The 20,876-nt window shown below is 41.1% G+C and overlaps 1 protein-coding gene across 1 annotated transcript in view; it reads right to left on the minus strand.

Annotated features, from left to right (window-relative positions):
* Arfgef3 (ARFGEF family member 3) overlaps window positions 1-20,876 on the minus strand; it is a 160,186-nt gene that overhangs the window by 122,055 nt on the left and 17,255 nt on the right. The window lies entirely within an intron of this gene.

The raw sequence follows: 20,876 nt of genomic DNA on the forward strand, positions 1-20,876 counted from the left end.
ACACATTTCCATGACAGAAATACTTTCAGCTATCAATAGCATTTGATAAGCAAAAAACCAAATAAACACCAAAACATGGAGAGCTACTTGGCTACATTAAAGCTTAAAAAAAGAAGAAAGGGATTAAAATGTTAGGAATAAATCAAAAGTGCTGCAAAGACAAAAATATCTTTTAGAAGCAGCCACTCTAAATAATTAAACAATAGACTAAGAATTTTAATCAACTCTTTATTTCCCCATGGAGTTACACTGGCATAACAAATGAAATGTTACTTCTTTTTATCAAGTCCTTCCACCCACAATAAACTATTACGGACCCATTTTTTTTTTCTGTTTATATTTTCAGCAGAAACTTAAAAGATTCATTGACTTTCGGGAGTGTGAGAGCCACAGAGTTAGACTGTAGGATTTCATCTTTGGAGAAATAAGGGTCACTGCTGCAGAACACAATGAGACAGAAAGTTAATTATAGCTCTGATTCCTCCCTGTCCAACCCGCTGCTCAGCTGCTTTTCTGTGGAATCTTCCATCAGTAGCTCCCAACAGATGAAGTGAGAGACAGACACTCCCTGATGCCGGCCACAAAGACTGACCTGACAGCACATGGAAGAGCATTCCCCTTCCGAGTCCTCTCCCCCTCCCCTCCCCAGTCCAATGTCACAGTGTCCATTTTTATATGACAACTGGTCAACACCACAGCTACTTTTCACTGGACACGTCCTCTGACAGATGGATAAACCACCCAACTCTGTTACTTCCAAGTTGGGTGGCCATGACTTTGTCACTGCTAGTATTGTCAACTTGTCACAGTTACAAGGCAAATGCTGCTGTCCAGTTAGAGAAGGAGAAGCTGATTTTTCCAAATTGGTCTCTTGTTCTATCGTAACCAATTTATTAGCCTGGAGAAGTTAACTGGGAGGGTGAATGTTCAGTGATAAGTAGGAATAATGGGCACAGCAGAAACAGCAAAGAGGTTCACCTGAAAACCCCTGGAGGGGGCGGGGAGGAATCAAATTTCTAACAGGATTAATCCACTGTGAAAGAACCTTCACCCTTAATTTGGAGTCAGATCTGCCAATAAGAGTAATAAGGAGGAGGCCCAGAGGCCCCAAACTCTCACAGTTTAATATCCTGGAGCAGGGGAAATCCATTAGGTAGCTGTAGGCTAAAAATATACAAGTTTTACATATTAATCACCAAGGGTACCCAGCAAGAGTGGATGCCACATTTGGCAGCAACAGGATCCGGTTGGAAATATGCAACCTCTTAATCCTTGGAAAGCAGCCCGGGGTTTGTACAGGAACAACTGAACATCCATATTATCCTGCCATCGGCACTAGCAGCCCTGGAGACCCTCATTCTACTTTGTCATCAGGTGATTGATGTTGCTGACCTGAGGCCAGGTTGCTTACAAATGCCAGGACGGCCAACTTGCACCATGCCTTCAGGAGATGCCACCGAGCTGCTCCCCATTCCAGGAATGGTCATCACGAAGGCCAGGCGGAATTTGTTCAACTAGATTCTGGATAAGTTGAAAGGTATCTGTGTTCAGTGGAAAGACAATGGGCTGTGGAATCATCCAGACCTGGAGTCAAACCTGAACCATTTAGAGGGTGTGTAATCTCATCAAGACACTTAAAATGCTGGTGCGTCTTAGTCCTTCTTAACCCTAGAAAAGGAATCTTAAGATCAACCCTCATTCCTTAGAGTGAGAAGTGCATAGAGCACATCCCAGGGATGGCAAATTTTTCTGTAAAAAGCCAGGTAATGACTGTTATAGCTCTAGACTACATGTTTAGACTGGGTAATTCATATGGTCTCTGACCCAACTACTCAGCTCTGCTGAGGCACAGAAGCAGTCATGGACAATAAATAAAGCAACGGCATGGCTATGTTCCAAAATAACTAGAAAATGGGCAAAGGCCAGACTCGGCCTACAGGCTGTCCAGCCCTCACACGGGCAACATGCCCAACGCAGATCATGATTTTCAGCATAGGATGAGCAGATCAAATCATTTCATGTGTACAGAAAGCTTCTGCACAGGACATGGGGTTAACTGTCTTGGGAGGGTTTAGCAAAGCCAATTAGAGCTCCAAGATTTCTCTTAGAAAACAAGTGCTTTTAAGAATTATCACTATAAACAGGTTTTGTTTGGGTATTAAACAAAGGCACTGCATCCATTGGCCATCCATTCAACTAACTTCTGAGTGCTTACTGAGTACCAGGCACCACATTGGGTACTGAGGAAGATCTAGAAAAGACTAAGAACAGGTACCTGCTTTCATTTGTATTCATGGAATGAAAGAGAAAACTAGCATGTATTACTTTTTGTGTTTAGTATCATCTGTCACTACAATCCCAAAGCATTCATTCCTATCCTTGTTTCACATCAGAGAAGTTTTTGGAGGCTGCCCAAGGTCACACAGATAACATGCATTAGCGGCAATTCAAATCTGTATCTGACATCCCAAACCAAGTTCCTCTGAACCTCAAAATTTCAGAGCACAACTAGAATAAATGTGTCTGACCTTTCTTTAGATCACAGACACCAAAATACCTGGCAAAAGACCTTCTTTCTAGAGGAAGACATATATCATTTCCAGGGGACTAAGGGGCCTCCAAAAACCAATTCCACATGGATCCTAAGTTAAGAGTCTTCACCCTTAGGGGAGAAGACCTTGCCCAACATGGTGGAAAGTGCAGGGTCGGTAGCGAGTGGAGGGCTGTGTTCCTTGGCTGTCTGGGCTCTGCTAAGATGGCCTTTGAGGTGGTTTTATATTGGGCCCTGGGCAGAAAGGTAGCTTCCTACATTCCTGCTGTGAGTGCACAGAGGGGAGGGGAAATGTCTGACTCCTCAGTAGCCAAGGCCTCTCATCCCTCCCCATCCCCCAAAGCAGGGTCATCAGCCTCAGATACGGACTTCAACTGGGAAGTAACACACGTAGAAATAAATAAAACTCATGAGGGCATAACTGATCTCCTCATCTGCCCTGTGACATCATAAAACCCCTCCTGCCTTCACTTCTTAAAAGTGATTTTAATGAAGGAGAATAACAGGCCTGTTAATTGGGTCTCAGGATGGGATTTATAATAGAGATGCAACAAGGCCCTCAGTCCCCCTTGCACATACTACATAGGAATAAATCATCTTTTGATCTTTCTGGATGCTCCCTCATTGGGAAAAGGGCACGCAGAAAACCAACAGCCAATTACATCTAGTGATTTTTTTTAATGCAGAGGCATGTGTAAATTCACTCTTGCCTAATTAAATAAAGGCAGTGGCCCCGGGTTTCGTGTTCTGACATGCCTTTATCTCTTAAAGAAGAATAATTAGCAGGCTGCATATTCACGAGAAAGACATCATCCTGTGACACTGTGTCTCATCGTGTCAAGGAGACTGAACCTGTTTCCTTAGCTTCACTGTCACAGTTCACGGACCATCTTTATTAGATTGGAAAATAACAAAGGACAAAGGAAAAATAAAATAGGACAACAGGGGAAGAGTTAGGATGTACCAGTGATTACCTATTAATATGAGCACAAACAAAAACTGCAAGTAAAACCAAAGATATTTCTGAATGTTTGTCTGATTCTTTTTTGATGCATGGGGTAGGAAGGAGCTGGAAGGTATCATACATTTGCAAGGGCTGCTTACAGTCTATAATTCTAGGATTCTATGAGCTAAGTCATTTATTAATCGTTGTCTGATGCTAATGCATAACCATGGTTCTGATTGACATCAGTGGCTTATATATAAAATGTACCCAGCCACACACATTTGTAGTTATCATTTTATCTGATTATAACTTTTAAAGGTAGAGATTTGCTGTGGTTTGAACATTTTTTGTTCTCACCAAAACTCATATTGAGATCTGGTCTCCAAAGCAGTGGTATTGGGAGATGGGACCTGGTGAGAAGTGTGTGGATCATGGTGATGGGGCCTTCCTGTATGGATTAATGCCATCTCTCAGGAGTGAGTTCTGCTCTCTAGGGACTGGGTGAGCTACTGTAAGAGAGGGTAGTGATAAAGCAAGTTCAACCTCATGCCCTTCCATCTGCAGGTGCCCACTTGTCCTTATGAACTTCCCCACTACCAGAGACATGAGATGAAATACACCTCATTGCTTTATAAATTACCTAGTCTCAGGCATTCTGTTGCATAAACAGAAAACAGACTAAGACAAGGTTTAACTGTCAACAAAACTGAAACTAAGAGAAATTAGATTTCTTGCCCAAGGTCACATATCTGTAAGCGACAAAGCCATGATCTAGATGTAGCTCTTATGTTTATCAAACTTGTGTCCTCAAGCCTACATTACATGCTTATGCCAACAAAGGGCTCTATCAATGATGGTGTATGTCACACTACTATAAACATCTGCCGGGTCAGAAATGGAGATAGGCATCAAACAGGTATTGTAAATCATCTTATTTAGAGGGAGAATTCGTGAACCAATGTGTGTTATATTTGACAGTGTGGCATTAAGAGAAGTTATAGGATATTTGGACAAGTGGAAAAATTTTTGCTGTGGTGGGTTCAAGCCTCAACCATCCTATTCCCAGTCCTCATGACCTTTCCCAGTTTGAGAACAGAAGGATCTTCACCCCTCTGTCATTGTGACCCTCAGGATGCTATCATTCATGTTTATGAATATGGATGGTGTAAACAGCTTGTACCAACATTAATAAATTTTTATAGATTAAGCTTTTAAAAATTTGATTCCATTGAGCCAATGGGAACTAAATTGTTCTTTAATTTTCTCTAGATGCAGTTAAAATATTTCCATTTTATTTCTGTTTTCATGAAATTATTTTTATCAAAGTCAATTCTTTTGTTTCATATTTCAAAACTAAGATTTGATTCACCTACAAGGAACTATTTTAGGCCTTAGGGATATAGCTGGGAACAACCTAAAATCCATTTTCTCCTCCAAGCTTTCAAGATTCCTCAGCCAACCTATTGCAGTTATTAAATTGAGCATCATTTTTGTAAGTTGGAACATTGGCAATTTTAAGTGATTCAATCTAGTAAAGAGAAACCTAAAAATAGCATATAGTTAGGTTCCTACTGTAGCTTAAGAAATAAACTTTTATTATCTACCATTTTCTTATAAAAGGCTGAAATATTCTTTAAAGAAATCCAAAGAGTACAAAAGGATATAACAACAATGGAAATCGTTAGGGTATTACTCAGATGGAGCTTAGCTAAAGATTGACAGTGGGTTTTTCTAGATAGGAATCTTTTATATATTTAATATATATTTCTTTGATACAAATAGAATATATATATAATATTTACATAATAACTCTAGAGTATACTTGCATAATCTGAAGAAAATATTTTCTCAAAGCCACTAAGACTGGATTTCTCACAAAACCACCACAGCATTTCCTTTTCCCGCTCAGCTCAAAAAAGTAAGTGAATTCACCTTTATAGACACAAAATACTATGTAAAAACTAATTTTCTTCCACTTGTTTCTGAAACTTACATCAACAGTTTACATATTCTTTATAACAAATAGACCTGTTGATCTGTCTGGAAAGTTCTGTTCACATTACAGGTCTCACTGTGTTAATTGATTTGGTTTTGTAATAAGAGGACAGCTGCAAGAAGAATGCTTATCAATCATCTGAAGAATTTTCAATACTAGATTTTTATCTCTACTGTTTGATATATCTATTTTTTAAATAGCTGCAAAAAATTCTGCGGAATAAATACCAAAATATTATTATATTGTCATGAAAGGGCAATGGATTTAACTTTTTTCATCTGATATTCTTACAATACTTAAAAATGTAAAACACTACAGGTCAACAAGATAATTTGTAAGGAAAAATAAATTTCTGTTCATTTTTTAAAAAAACTAATGATGAGTTAAGTGTTGGTATTTTCATCTACAATCTAGTATTATCGATACTGATATTTTTATCATAAGATATACATTCTATATAATCATGGAGGAAAAAACTAATTTTTATAACTTGAGAGGGAGAAGGTGATATGACATCTGTATTGACCCTAACAGAAGTTGTTCTAGAATTTATTTTTCTACAAATATTGAGCACATATGAAGTGCCAGACACTGAATTTAGCACTGAGTATAGAACAAAGGAAAACCAGGTACCATTCCTGTCCAAGATAGAGACAAATATAAATTCACCTTTTAAAAACAAACAAAAGGTAAAATTCCTGAGAAGCACTAACAGTAAGACCATTTAAAGGTTGGCTGAACTTGTAAAGAGGAGCAAATGTATTAAAAAGTTCAAAGCAAGTGGACATTCACTTTGTGTTGGCCACATATTGGCCTTTTTCTCTGGGTCAAGAATCTGCTCCTTTCCACCAAAGGATTCCTGGTATAAGGGAAGGTAGTGATAGAAGTGCCATTTATCAAAACCTCCAGTGTGTGGGTGTTACGCTAAGGGCTTAGTCATATAATCCCATTTAATAACTCTCCCAACAATCCAATGAAAAGGAACAAATATCATCAGCATTTATTGATGAGGGAATCGAGAGGAAGAAGATTTACCTCTGCACAAGAGGCAGAGCGTGCACTGAGCCCCACTGAGCCCCAAGGCCATACTCCCCCAGTACGCAGCCATGATGCTCACCATTTGTCAGTCTCAATGGTGTTCCAAAGATGGGTTAAGCTGTTTATACATAGCAAGCAGGGGAAAGATCTTTGATCAATAAACTCCTTTCTTTCCATCCATTCTTCCATTTCCTCACCTTAGGTCCAAACTAGTCATATTCTCACCAACTTTCCCATTTCCCACTGTGATGTACAGTAACCTGTTCCTCCCCTCCATCAACACACCCAACAATTCATGAGAGAATCAACTCCCGTGGCACCATGGAAAACTTTTGTTAAGATTTTCATAAAAAACACTTTATCAATATCTATCAAGAGCTTAAAAACATTATATACTCTGAAATGAGTTTTTTAACTAGGAAAATTCTCTAAGGAAATAGAGAGGCTACAAAGTTTTATACAAAGATTTTTATTTCAGTTTTATTCATAAGGTTAGAAAAATTATGGTACATTTGTAGAATGGAATAATATGCAATAAAAGTTGCATCACTTAGGGAATAATAACAGGAAAAAAGTCTGTTGTACATGTAAAGTACAGATGCAATTTTTAAAAATATTTTGAGTTTGGGCTGGGGTTTTGGCTCAGTGCTGGAGCATTTGCCTAGCATGTGTGAGGCCCTGAGTTTGATTCTCAGCACCACATATAAATAAATAAAATAAAGGCCTATGGACAACTAAAAAAGTATATTAAAAGTAGATGCAAAATTCACATAGAGGGCTAATTATTATTTTTTTTAGAAATCAAGAATAAATTAATAAGTAAAAGGAAAATAAGAATAGAAGGAGACTAGAAGGAGGGAGGAGCAAAGGGAAGTGAGGGGAAAAAGGGATTGAAATAAAATTGAATCCCATGCATGTATAATTTTGTTAAAATGAATCTAATTACTAGTTATAATTAGAATGCTCTAATAAAAAAGAAAAGGCTTAGTGCCCCACAAAACAAAACAAAACAAAAAAACCAAAACAACAACAACAAAAGCAAAACCAAAAGTGTTTAGCAGGAGAAAAAAGAAATAAGAAAAGAAAAGAAAGAGAGGGAAAAGGGAAGTTAGCCCTATCCTGCATTCATGTGCTCCACCTCTCATTCAAAGCTCTCGGCCTGGAACCCCAAGCGCTGAGTTTCCCATTCTGGCCTCAGTCCCCCCTAACTCCTCCTGAACTTCCTCCTGGCTCACTTCATCTTTTCTGTTGTCACCACTCTTCCCACTTTATTGAAAAAGGGGCCCATTCCTGGAATATCTTCGCTCTCTCTTTCCTCTAGAGAAATTTCCTTACCATCTTTCCAATACTTACTGAATTCTTTCTTTTCCCTAAAGTCTTCCTCACCCAAACTGGGCTTGCTTATGATCCTAAAGTACAGTTATCTTAGTCACATATATAATTTAAAGTCAGTAGGCTTACCTTAACCTTGCTTCCATTTCTATGACATGTTTTCCTACAAGCAGGCCTGCGGGCTTGGGTGGGAAAATCATAGCAGCATGGCACACGCTTATGCAAATTGCTTTGCCCGGCCCGTGGATCGTGAAACCACATGCATTTTGTTTCTTAATGATTGTTCATGATGAAAACACTCCAGCTGGCAAGCGAGAGTCAGGCTCTGCCCAGAATCTCCAGCAGGAGGGCAGTACCTCTGCTATGGAGTGCAAGCAGAAACAAACAGCAAGACTTCTCACTCTCATACTGCAATCTTAGCAAAGAAAAGCAAATCAACTGGACACAAACAACCATCTTTTTCATGTGCTGGTAACCTACAAAATGTGGAGCTGCTTCTTGAAAAATGGCAACTCTATGGCATACTTAATCTTTCAGAAAAGTCTAAGCAATCAAAGACAGGTTTAACTTTAAAAAAAGAATAATACTAATTGCTTTGATTTAAAAAAATGTGATTTTATGTCCAATTCATAACTAACTAGCTTACTAAAGCTCACAAATAATACATGTACACAGTTATTAGAGTATCTTATGCATTAAAAATTATGACAGCAAAATGGTAGGCTAAATGTAAAGGAACATTTTTTCTGTGAAGTTGAAATTGCCAAGGTTTGGGATGTGACTCAGTGATAGAATTCATGCTTAGTATGCCATAGCCCTGGGTTCCATCTCCAGCAGTAGGAGCAAAAAAATAGAAATTTCCAGTTGTATCAAAATGCCTTATAATCCAGTCCCATCTGTTACTAGATCAACACAACTGTCCAAACCAAAATGCTATTCTTAAATGACTAAAAATCCATTTGTGGAAAGAATTTTAGTAATAATTAGCTCATTCTTTAATAATATTTATTTTGCCTGCCATTTGTCCGAGAAGTGTAATGTTAGACTATAACAATGAATATGACACCCAGCTCCTGTCCACATGGACCCGATGGGAGGTGACAGCAAATGTATCATCAAACACAAGAACAAGGTCGAGAGCACTTGGGTGCTTGGTAGACAGAACCAACTGGAAGAGCAGAATGAAGATGGGGGGCAGATCCTGGAAAAATGAAAGTATCTTCACAGACAAGGTGTTATTCATTTGGCCTTGAGATAAAGGGGACAGAATGAGATTCACTCAGCCGTGAGAAGAAGAGAAAAAGGACATTCCTGGCTGAGATTGCAAGTGAAAGGTACAGAGTGGGTCTGTGGAACAGCTCACGTCCTACTGTGACCAGATGGGGAAGTCATGGTGGGAGGCTTGGCGAGAACCGAGTTTGACAAGGTAGACATGAGCCAGAGTGTGAAGGGTCTTGTGTGTCACCCCAGAGAGACTGGCTGGGAGCCAGTTAACAATTAGGAGCTAATGGGAGATTTTTAATCAAGGGAATAAAGTGATCTCCGGCATTTTTTACAAAATGTACCTGTGACTACAATGTAGAGAATGAACAGAAAAGTAGAATAGGACTAAAAAAAAAAATTGGGAAGAAATCCAATTCAAATTTAGGCTCTGCCATTTACAATCTATGCCCTAAGTGTTTCACCTGTTCAGTCCTTATTTTCTCTACCTGAAAATATGGAACAAATATTACCTACCTCAGGAAGTGTTGCAAAGATTAGATAAGCAACTATATTAGTTAAATAACTAATATTTATAGCACTCCTGAAGGCCCCTGGCCCACTCCCTTTTCTAACCACACTTGCTTCACCAGGTGTCTTCTGGGCACAGACAAGGACACCTCAGCCTGCAGGCCAAGGTCAGTCATAACCCCTGCAGACAGCTGCTCATGCCCAGACCTCAGGCCAGCAAACTACAAACCTGTGGTACCATCTACCTCCTGAAAGAGCAGTGTCAGAGACCCTGCATAGCATGAACAAGGAGTCCTGAGGTCTCAAGCACCTCAGTGTGATCTGGGAGTAGGGAAGACTCTGGGTGGAAACACTTCCTTGGCTTTAAGGTGAGGATGGTGGCCCCACAATGGGCCCAGGGCAGGGCCTCACCTCACTCAGGTCTTAGGGTAGCACTAACACTCAGCACATTGTACATACACAACCAAGGATTGCCACGGTGCTTTTACATAATGTCACAATTATCTTGCTATTAGAATTTGGTTGTTGTCATTGTTATTAACCAGAAGCAGGGAAGCCTGGAGGAAGGACTCCATTCTGCTAGATGGACGCAGCACTGAAGGTGTGATACATTTTGGTGCCTGCATTCAAAACTGGAAAGGAGGAGACAGAACCCAGAGACAACATGCGACAGGGTAGAGATGACCTCGTGGAAGAACGGACTGGAGGAAGTTAAGAGGGACAATTAATGACTCTATTTTTTGTACATTTAGAGTTTAAGTTCCTTTAGGCATCCAAGTGTAAGGGGTAAACAACTGGATGCATTGGTCAGAAGCTCAGGTTAGATTTGGAAGTCGTCCATCCAAAAATGGTAGCTGAAGCCTAGAAAGTGAATGAAACTACCAAGGGAAAGAACAAGGCAGAGGGTAAAGGATGGAGCTCTGTGCAAATGAGAGTGCAGAGGAAAGGATGTCAGCAAAGAAGCGAGAGGAGGTTGTGGTGCTCAGGAAGCAGGCTGTCCTGAGATACACCCACTTGGTGCTGGTACTCACCAGTCATTGAGTGCCCACTCTGTGCAGGCATTTGAACTACTCATACATGATCTCATGTAATTTAGTCCTTACAACACTACCTGATAGGCGACTCCTTCCATGTTACCAACGAGCTAACCAGCTCAGAGACAGTTGACTGTCTACCTACGAGAAAGCATCAGGTGCTGCTGGAAGATTTGTAACACTGATGCTAAAAATCAGGAAAAACTGGGAATACTCAGGTCACTACTCTGGAGGAAGAGGCGTGGAGTGGAAGAGAGGGGATATGCCTTTCCATCAGAGGCAGCTGTGAGCCAGAAATTTTCCCATTGTGTTATCTCATTTGATCCTCACTGGGGCAGTGGGCATTGCAATGTCGATTTCACAGCCCAAGACATGGAAGCTCCCAGAGTCTTGTACCCATGACAGAGCAGGTAAATGGGGTGCATCCAGACTCAAATGGAGAGCTATATGACACTAAAGCCTACACTGTTTCCCTAGCAACACATTATCTTCCCATCCCAAGGGAACAAAGGCTAACCTGAAAGGCAAAGGAATCCCCAATGTGGAAATAAGCACAGGCATCCCTGGACATTCACCAATGTAATAAAAATTTTACTCATTCAGATTACTAATGCTCTCCCCTCCAAACCACCTAATGTATAACAACCAATGCAATAATCCCCATTTTTCTCCAAGGGTCAGGACAATTGGGAACTGCCTACATCTGAGTAGCAAACTCTGATTAAAATGGATAGGCCCATGTGTCCAAAACATAGAAGAATCTGATTCCTTCATCTACAGCAATAAAATACTCATCATCAAATCATTAAATTCAGCCTCAGATGTCAAAGCTAAGTATCAGGCCAGTTTGAATATGTGGGAAAGCCAAGGGCAGTACCTCAAGGCCTCATCTCTGGTGCGGGGATCAACTCTACCAGTCAATCATTCACCAAACACACACTTGGTGCTTTTAAGCCTCACATTCTCTCATTTACACACCCATCTGTCCATCCTTACAAATGCTACATCCTTCTTCCTTCTGCTCATCCCTACTGGCATTCCCAGAGCCCCTGCTGGCAGAGTTGGTGTCTCCCTAACTCCATGGAACCGGATATGGTGGCTGTTTACACAGGGGGTTAGGAATAGTATGAACTTACTATGTGTGTGTGGAGGGGCATATTAACCCTCCTTAGTTAATCAACTAAACATCCTTGTGAAATCCACTCAGCAAGTAAATGGCCTTCCAAGCTCATATCTCAATGTTATACTAAATTTAAAATCTTACGCCATATCTTCAAGGAGGAGGAACTCTTTAATATTTTAAGCCAATTTTTGACCCATTGTCAAAACAAAACAAAAATATTAAAATAACTTTTCCCAAGTTAATTTGATTGAATTTTAATAGTCCTAAAAGAATCCTTAATGAGGCTGGGTGTGGTGGGGCATGTCTGTAATCCCAGTGGCACTGGAGGCTGAAGGAGGAGGATCACATATTCAAAGCCAGCCTCAGCAACTTAGGAAGGCCCTAAGCAACTCAGCAAGATCCTGTCTCTAAAATAAAAATTTAAAAAAGGGCTGGGAATGTGGCCCTGTGGGGTTCGATCCTCAGTACAAAAAAAAGAAAAAATCTTTAATAACTTTAGAAAACATTTTTAATATAAAACTGAGGGAAAGTAGCAAGTTACAAAATATTAGCATGTGTCCCAATTTCCATTAGATACACTCAGAAGAAAACAAACCAAATGTCAGATTCCTTATGTCTGGGTGATGTAACTTTGGTATTCAGTAGTCAAAGGTGAGTGTTTAGATTTTACCAGGTAGCCAAGGGCAAGCCATCTTCTCAAAGCCTGCATCTCCTCATCTATAATGTGGGAGGTAATGAGACCTATGGCATAGTTCAAGTGACAAGACATTGTGCTTTTTAGGCTTTCTATGGTGAGAACATTCTCAGTTCACAACCTGACATTATTCTTCTCACAAGCATGTCATTTGTGTGTGTGTGGGGGGGGGGGTGTCTTAATTTCTAAATAATTTTAAACCATTGTGCTTCATACCACAGGCCAAACTGAAACTCATTACATGTTGAACTACAGTTTCTGTCATCTGTGACGAGGTTCTTCCTCCATAGACCTCAAAAGTCCTTTTCAGCCATCTACTTATAGAAAGAACTCCCATTAAGTAATCCATCTTGGCAAGAAACATCAGACAGAGAACAACGTTGTAAAATTTTATTTTCCAATAAGTGGCGACTTTTCCCAGCAGAAGTATATGTGTGGTGTTTCAGCTATTGACTATCCCAACAGATTCTGCACAGCAAGCACTTTTCAAAAATAGGCCTTGGGTGAGAGCCAGAGACAGAGAGGTTGATTTGCTTCTTCATTAGCTTCCTACTTTAAACATATCACACACTCCACACCACCCCCAACCTGCATTATCAGCTAACTAAGATCTCTATGCACCTGCCAAAAAGGTGGCCTCGGGTCTGGCACTGTCTGATGCAAAGACAAGACTGTATTTCTCAGGACAAACTTAGTTCTAAGGGTTGGAGGGCTTGTTTGGACACTTCTCCTCTGCCTGTTTGAAGCTACCTCACACACACTCACCCAAAGGCCACCATATTGGTAGAGATGCCTGCTTTTCTCCCCCAGGGTAGTATCCAACCTACTGTGGGGCTGTGTGATCTCTCTAAATAAGACATGTGCTGCAAGGAAAACAAATATGTCCAGTATTTTTTCTTTACACACTGGAGAAAAAGAAAGGAAAAAAAAAAACAGTAGCAGATTATTCTCTCAGTGCAACGATTAAAGACCAAAGACAGTAAAACACACACAGTGAGAGGTGCCTGACAACAATCTCAAGCCAGGGCTCTAAAATGGAGCTGCAGAGGCTGATGGGCTGTGACCCTCCTTAACATGGTGGATGTAAGTCACCTGGCCATTCAGACCTGCCAGAGTTCACAAGAGCAAATGTAGCACAGCCATTCACGCAAACTTGGCTGAAGAGCCTACATCCAGAGACTCAGTGAGTTTTCTAAGTACACCCAGGGTGCCCACAAAATCAGAGAAAAACAAGCCAAGATCCTGAAGGGGATGAAGATGTTCACCTGGAGAAAAGTGGAATTTGCCAATAAATTTATGTAGTGTTCGAGAATGTTGAATACCATAACATTATTCTGTAATAATTGTCTTCTTGACCAAATCCTATTGTAAAGACACTTCCAGTTAAGCAAAGGTGCACCTCCTTCCACAAGAGGAAAAAAAAAAAAAAGAACCCTTACCTATTTTCTGTTCTAATACTAATGGGAGGAAAACTAAGAGTAAATGGCTCCGTCTCCAAATCATCCTGCCTGCTGTGCAGCTGCCTTGTTACCAGGGTAACCTGACACATGACTGGCATCAGGGGTAAGCTGAGCTGGTCCACAGTGTTCTTCCCACTGTGTCAGAGGCACCAAGAAAGGCACACTTTGCTCCAGCCTCAGAGAGCAAGAATGTACCCAGCAGGATGTGCTGGGAAATAAACATTCCTGCTCAAGTTTTGGGGGCATTCACTCACTGCCACTCTTTACAGCCACACCAGGTGGCATTCCCTTTCCTCAGGGACCAGAGGGACCACATAGCCTTATGCAGTCTGGATTCCAGCTGTTGGTCCCAGAGGAGAGCCAGAGATTACCCTGCTGGTACCACTGAAAGAGGAGTATCTGAGCAGGGAGCCCCCTGCTCTGGTTTAAGTGGAACAGGACTAAGGGAGGCCATTAGTACCATGAGAGGCAACGGGGTCTGTTAAGGGACTGCCCAACTCCAGGGACGAGGAGGTTTGGTTTTGGCCAACAAACCTGCAGCCTAATCCTGGCAGGTTCCTCAGCTTTCCCTGGAGCTTAGCTTCTCTACTGAGCAGGAGATAGAGCTCTGAAAGCAAATTCTTTACAGAATACAAGGAATACACAGTGGGAAGAGGCTCTGGAAGGAGTCCTCATCTCATGTCCTGGTTCGCACATTTAAGTCTTAGATGTCTCATCTGCAAGTGTTCGTTTTCCTGAAAGGACCAGATCTGTTTTGTTGACACTTCTTTTCTGTCTTTTTGCTTTCTTCTTCTCTTGGATGGGAATGTGATGTGTGGGGTTGTAATAGACATTTTTGTGGCATGCAAAATCAAATATAATGGACCCCCATGAGAATCCTGGAAATACCAGTGCTGAAAGCCTACCTCAAGACTGCTTGTCATACAAGGAAAAGAAGCCCTATTTCATTGAAACCACTGTTGGGTTTTCCATCACCTACAACTGAATGTGTTCATAACTAATATACTCTACTAAGATCCAAAACTCAGGTAATCATTTATATGCCTGTCATGAAACGTTTCCCAGGAGTGAAAGATGAAATGCAGAAATAGGAACAATAATTCCTATACTGAGATAGCTCAACAACAGATATTGAATATGCATTGAAAACCCATAACACATTAGTTAAAAGAATCTTTTTTAGTCACACTTGTATTTGACCCCCTGTTAATCATGTATTAATTGTGGGGCCTCATAGCAAATGATTTTACCACTCAAGCCTCAGTGTTCTAATCAAAATACACATTCTACTAATTGTACTTATAAAATTTAATAATACAGTGCATGTTGTAGCCCTGAAAGGCCCTCAATATTGGGGTTCAGGCACATTGCTTCAGAGGCCACAGGTATAAGATGGTGGAGTTGAGGGTCTAGCTGGGAGAGAACACAAGCCAGTCATTTATAGAGGCAGAAAAGGGCTATAATACAGATGTAGCTGCACATCCACAATGTGGGAGAGGATGCCGAGTTGCCATCTCTAAGCCCTACACTTAGTAAACGCCACAGATGTCGGAGCTCTCCTTCCTGTTTTACTAATGGTATCAAACATTTAATTTAGAATCTCAACTCCTTATCCTACAGAAAAGGTATAAACACAATAAAGTGGCCTAAGGTAGCCAGATAAGAGAAAAAGGATCCTACAGTCTTGACAGGTCAGACTGGTGATAGCTGCTGCATAGGCCTGGGCTCTCTTCTCTGGGGCTTCAGAATCACATGGATTCCATGAGGGGAGGGTGTGTCAATGAGGGAAACTTTAGCTGCAAGTAACAGGAAATCCAACCCCCACCAATCCAACAAGGAGGCAGTTGGCTCTGGGTTCAAGTATTTCTGTGTCTTCATGACAGAGCAAAGAACCCAGCTTTTTCCATCTTTCTGCTAAGCCAGTCCAGACATGTCAGTTTTATCTCCACGTTGGCTCCCTCATAGCTGCAAACCAGCTGCAGTGACTCCAAGCATCCCATTTGAATGTGGTAATTTTTAAAGAAAGAATGACCGTCATCTTCATCAAGATTGAGCAGCATCCCTTTTGCCTCCTGAAGCAGGCCAAGCCTGTAGCCAGACCAAATAACCAGGCCAGCTGCAGGGCAGCATCCTTGAGAGCACAGGTGGATAAAAATAATGGGAGACCCTATACTCCAGGGGTTCTGTTGGAGAGTAGGGTCAGTAGAATGTCCAGTAGGCAAGCAATGGTTTCTATTCCAGAGGAAAATGATGGAAGGCCCAGAGAATTTTACAAATGCCCACAACTGTCTCATAAGAGGGGTTTTAAGAAAACCCCTGAATAACATCCCAGAAGATATGTCTATTCTTTTTATTTTTGTGGCATTAGAAATTGAACCTAGAGATACTTTGCCAATGAGCTACATCCCAGCCCTTTCACTAATTTTATTTGGGGACAGCATATCACTAAGTTGCCAAGGCTAGCCTGGAATTTGTGATCCTTCTGTATCACCCTGCCAAGTTGCTGGGTTTACAGGTGTGTGCCACTGCACCTGGTTAAACAACCCTCTTTCAACAGGTATGTGGAAATGTGGGGTGCTCTCTAGTGACTATCAACAGCAACCTCATCACAGACTGCCATGAGAGACCATCCCCAAATCTCCTGCATCTATAAGCAAAACTGAAAGAAGAACACGTTGATAGAAATAGCCAGAATAGCCTTAGATCCCTGTTTGGTTGTTTATTTATTTTTCTTTGCTACTAGGGATCGAACCCAGGGGCGCTTAACCACTAAACCATATCCTCTGCCCTTTTTATTTTTTATTTTGAGACAGGGTCTTGCTAAGTTGCTGAGGCTAGCTTTGAACTTGTGATCCTCCTGTCTCAGCCTCCTGAACCACTGGGATTATAGGCTTGCAGTTTCTTTATTTCAACCCCCAGAATTTATTCTAACAAACATTTAAGACTGCCACAGTCATGTTTGCCAGATCTTGCCTGCTCAAGCCATTTGTTTAAAATTCCCAAGGACCAATTTGCATCCTTAGGAACAGGAACAAATACATTTTACATCCAGATTCTTATCTGCCCCTTTGTTTTAAATACCCATGTTTTCTTATCTAAAATCACTCTTTCAAACTCAGCACTGGAAGAGAAAAAAATAAAAAGTTTAATCACAGTGTAAACTGCCAGATACAGCCAGCCTATTTACCAGGATTCACTTCTGGGTTGCACATTCTGCAAAATCCACAGTCTTGCCCAACAGTTTATGTAATATTCACAATCTTCCATAGCTATGAAAATGGCTCAAACAGAATAAAAGTAGCTATTTTTCATTAAAAAATAATTTCTATGAACATGTAATGTAATAGGTTTACCATTGACGTTTTTAATGAGTAAATTTTTTACAATTTCTATTTTAATTTCTAGTATGTTAAATGGTATAAACATTCAAAACAATGTATTACATATCCATTTTTTTAAAAGCTCTTTGGAGTCTCAAAAATGTAAAAAAGTGTACAGGGTCTTGAGAACAAAAGCTTTCAGAAGTGTCCTGTTGATCACTGGCAGCAACAGGGAGGCCTGAGAGTGGGCCCTGCAGGTGGAAGCTGCTCCCCTGCCCAGTGTGGAGGAGACACAAAGGTCTTGCTTCATGTTGAGCCCCCCCACCCCCGCCCCAAGGGAGGCTGAGACCACTCTGTGGCCTGCTATGGGCCTTTCCAGACTGGTCACAATGGGGAAACAGGTAGCTCCCAGACCTTTCATTTTCCATCTCTATTTATAGAAGTTGACAGGGAAAATGATTTGCATAAGGCCTCTTTGGTCTTTCGCAGAAGAACCAGGACTTGCACCCAGGACTTGGTGTATTACAATGACCTGTTTACTTTCTCCTCAGCAAGTGGCTTGCTCCTTGAGGGGACAGGTTATGTCCTGTCCCTCATTGTGCTCCTGGCACACAGAATGTTGTTGCTTGTTGGACTCTGACTCCATCCCCACCTGCCGACTGTCCCATCAGAGACTAGATCCTACCCCCATCCTCCCACTACCAACCCCACTCTCCAGACTCCTCAATAGAGTCATCCACAAAGACAGCAGACAGGCAATCATCTTGAGCAAGCACCGACCCAGTATCCTGGGTGTGCTTACCTTATATTAACTATCCTTTGCTTTCTTAATCAAGAGGCCTGTTGGCTTTAAATCACATCTGTATTTTTACTATCTCTGAAACACACAAAACCTTCCCTCTCCATTTTCAGCAAATGTCATGTTATTGGCCTTGTCTTGCATGCCAAGCTTTATTCTAGAGCTGGAGTTAAAATGCTGGAGGGTAAATCTAGAAGCCTTCCCTCACGTGCTCAGTCCAGGGGGTTCTCTGTGCTTAGTCCCCTCCCTCTGCCCCTTCCTGTCCCAGCTCCACTCTTGCTACAACTGGGCACAGTGGACACAGCTTCCTGGCTTCTTCCCCATCAACAGCCTCTGGAATCTGCAAACAAAACCCCTTTTGTGTTTGAAACATTTTCTCCCAGCTGGTAAGTAGAAAAACAAAGTGGGGTTTACATCAGAAAGCAAGCAATGGGGGTTGCATAAGCACTGAGTTACATCTCAGCCCTTTTAAATTTGAGACAGGCCCTTGCTAAATTGCTGAGGCTGGCCTCAAAGTTACAATCCTCCTTCCTCAGCCTCCTGAGCCTCTGGGATTACATTCCCCATGCCACTGTTTCCTTTGAAGTTACAGTTTTGTGGAGGGAAAAAATTCTTTAAAAAAGAATTTTTTTTTTATGGTACTGAGAATTGAACTCAGGGCCTCACATATGCTAGGCAAGCACTCTACTACTGAGCTATATATACCCCCATCCCATCCCTTTCTATTTTGAGACAGGGTCTTGCTTAATTGCCCAAGCTGGTGATCCTCCTGCCTCAGTCTCCTGAGTCACTGGAATTACAGGTGTGTGCCACCATACCTGGCTGAAAAAAAGAATCTTTTAAATAATCTAGTTCCCTCTGAATTTCATGTAATTGAAACACAAAGTCTGCTCCAGCTCAAAATCTAATCTATTCCTTTACCTGTGGCCTAAAAATGAGCTGACCTTAAATCTTCTCCTGTAAATCTGCAGAGTTGCTCATCTTGACCCTCCTGAAGAAGCAATATTAATTGCTACCTAGCCTCTTGCCTCAGTCAAGTCTGCAGAAGCTTGGAGAGGTAAGGGTTAGTTCTTTAATTGCATAATTACTCAGGCTTTCCCAGTGGGTATTCACATTAATTCCATACCAGAGTCTCTTTTATCCTATGGTTTCCTCTGCCTTACAAAGAGGAAAAGTCAATTTAGGTCATTTCCTGGCAATGCCATGTATACATACTAATCTCAATAGCTCTAATAATTCATGACTCGCCCCTCAGTCTGAATGTAGGACACCCCCTCTTTTAAAAGTCCTGGCCCCTCAGGAATCACACAGTATAATGCATATTTCTATGTTAGTTAGTAAGTTGCTCTTGAGCAGTAGTGAAATAAAGCAGATTTTCCAAGAGTTTTTTTTTTAATAACAATGCTTCATCAAATAATGTACTATATGAAATGAATTTAGTAGATCTCAGCTCTTCTCATAAATTGCAAATGAGAAAAAACAAACCCGTGTGTTAAATCAATTAGTGGGAGAAGGAATGTCCCCTGGAGGGTTAAGAAGGTGAACTTTGGATCCCAGCTCCCCTGGTTGTGCCCTGGGCTGGCTCAAGGAGTCAGGCCAGCTCCAGAGCCCCTTCAAGCCTCAGGACCTCCACCCCCCCTCACAGGGCAGCTGTCAGGGTTACATACAACCAGCATATACAGCACCTGACACATAAAAAAGGTTTGAAAAATGTTAACTTGTGTTCTTATGTGTCCCAACTTTATATGGGAAAATGTGAACCATAAGGCTATGAAGCATATTAAAGACCATGATATTAAGAGTTCTGGACTCTAGGTAAAGGGAGATCTGTAGCAAATGTATTGGACTTGAAAAAGATGCATCGGGGCACTGAGTAATTACATAATCCTACTGATTCACACAGAGTTCAGCTAGACCTAAATATGCAGTACAACAAAAATACAAGAAAATAAAATATGCAATATTTAATACAGTCTTCCCGAGAAAATAAATATAATTCTAGTCATTGCACCAGGATTTCTGCAGAAGAAAATTTCTGGAGGGTGAAGAAGAACACAGTGGTGCACACCTGTGAGCCCAGCAGCTTGGGAGGCTGAGGCAGGAGGACTGCAAGTTTAAAGCCAGCCTCAGCAAAAATGAGGCACTAAGCAACTCAGTGAAACCCTGTATCTAAATAAAATACAAACTAGGATCAGAGATATGACTCAGGGGCCAAGTGCCCCTGAGTTCAATCCCTCATACCTCCCCTGGAAAAAAAAAATTTAAAAGAGAAATACAAATACCCACTGGGCTACTGACATCACTGAAATCAATGAAGCCGTAGTTTGGAACCACTTCTATAAGCATTCAATGTCAACAACTTCTCAGAGGTGTACTTCCAAATTAAAGCAAGAATTTGGGCCTACATTGCCCAAAGGAGTCAGTTACATTCTGAGACTGACAAACAGAATAACCCACAAGGCAAAAATTCGATCCTTATTCCTTTCAAAAGGAAGGAAAAGGCCTAGAAACAAAACCCATGATGGGAATGTTATACTTCTTCAAAATGGAGTTATGCTTCCTTTTAATGCTTCTCTACGAAGCTATGTGTTACAAAGACATAGATTGTCATAAAGGAAGGAAAAGTACCCATGGCTGGGTTCTGAAATGATATCTACCCTCCTCCCATTCTCCCTCAAGGCAAATGCCCCTCTGTCCTAGCTTCTTCTCTCAGTGAGGACTTAAAAAGTGCTTTTAGGTCAGGTCTATTAACAAGAGATGCTTTATAATTAAGAACTAATTGGAGGTCTCCCTTATCAAAGGGAATGAAAGAGGAAAATCATTAGGCTTAGTTTACAGGCTGACAGATAATG

Source organism: Callospermophilus lateralis, chromosome 6, assembly GCF_048772815.1.
Source record: "Callospermophilus lateralis isolate mCalLat2 chromosome 6, mCalLat2.hap1, whole genome shotgun sequence".
NCBI lineage: Eukaryota > Metazoa > Chordata > Mammalia > Rodentia > Sciuridae > Callospermophilus > Callospermophilus lateralis.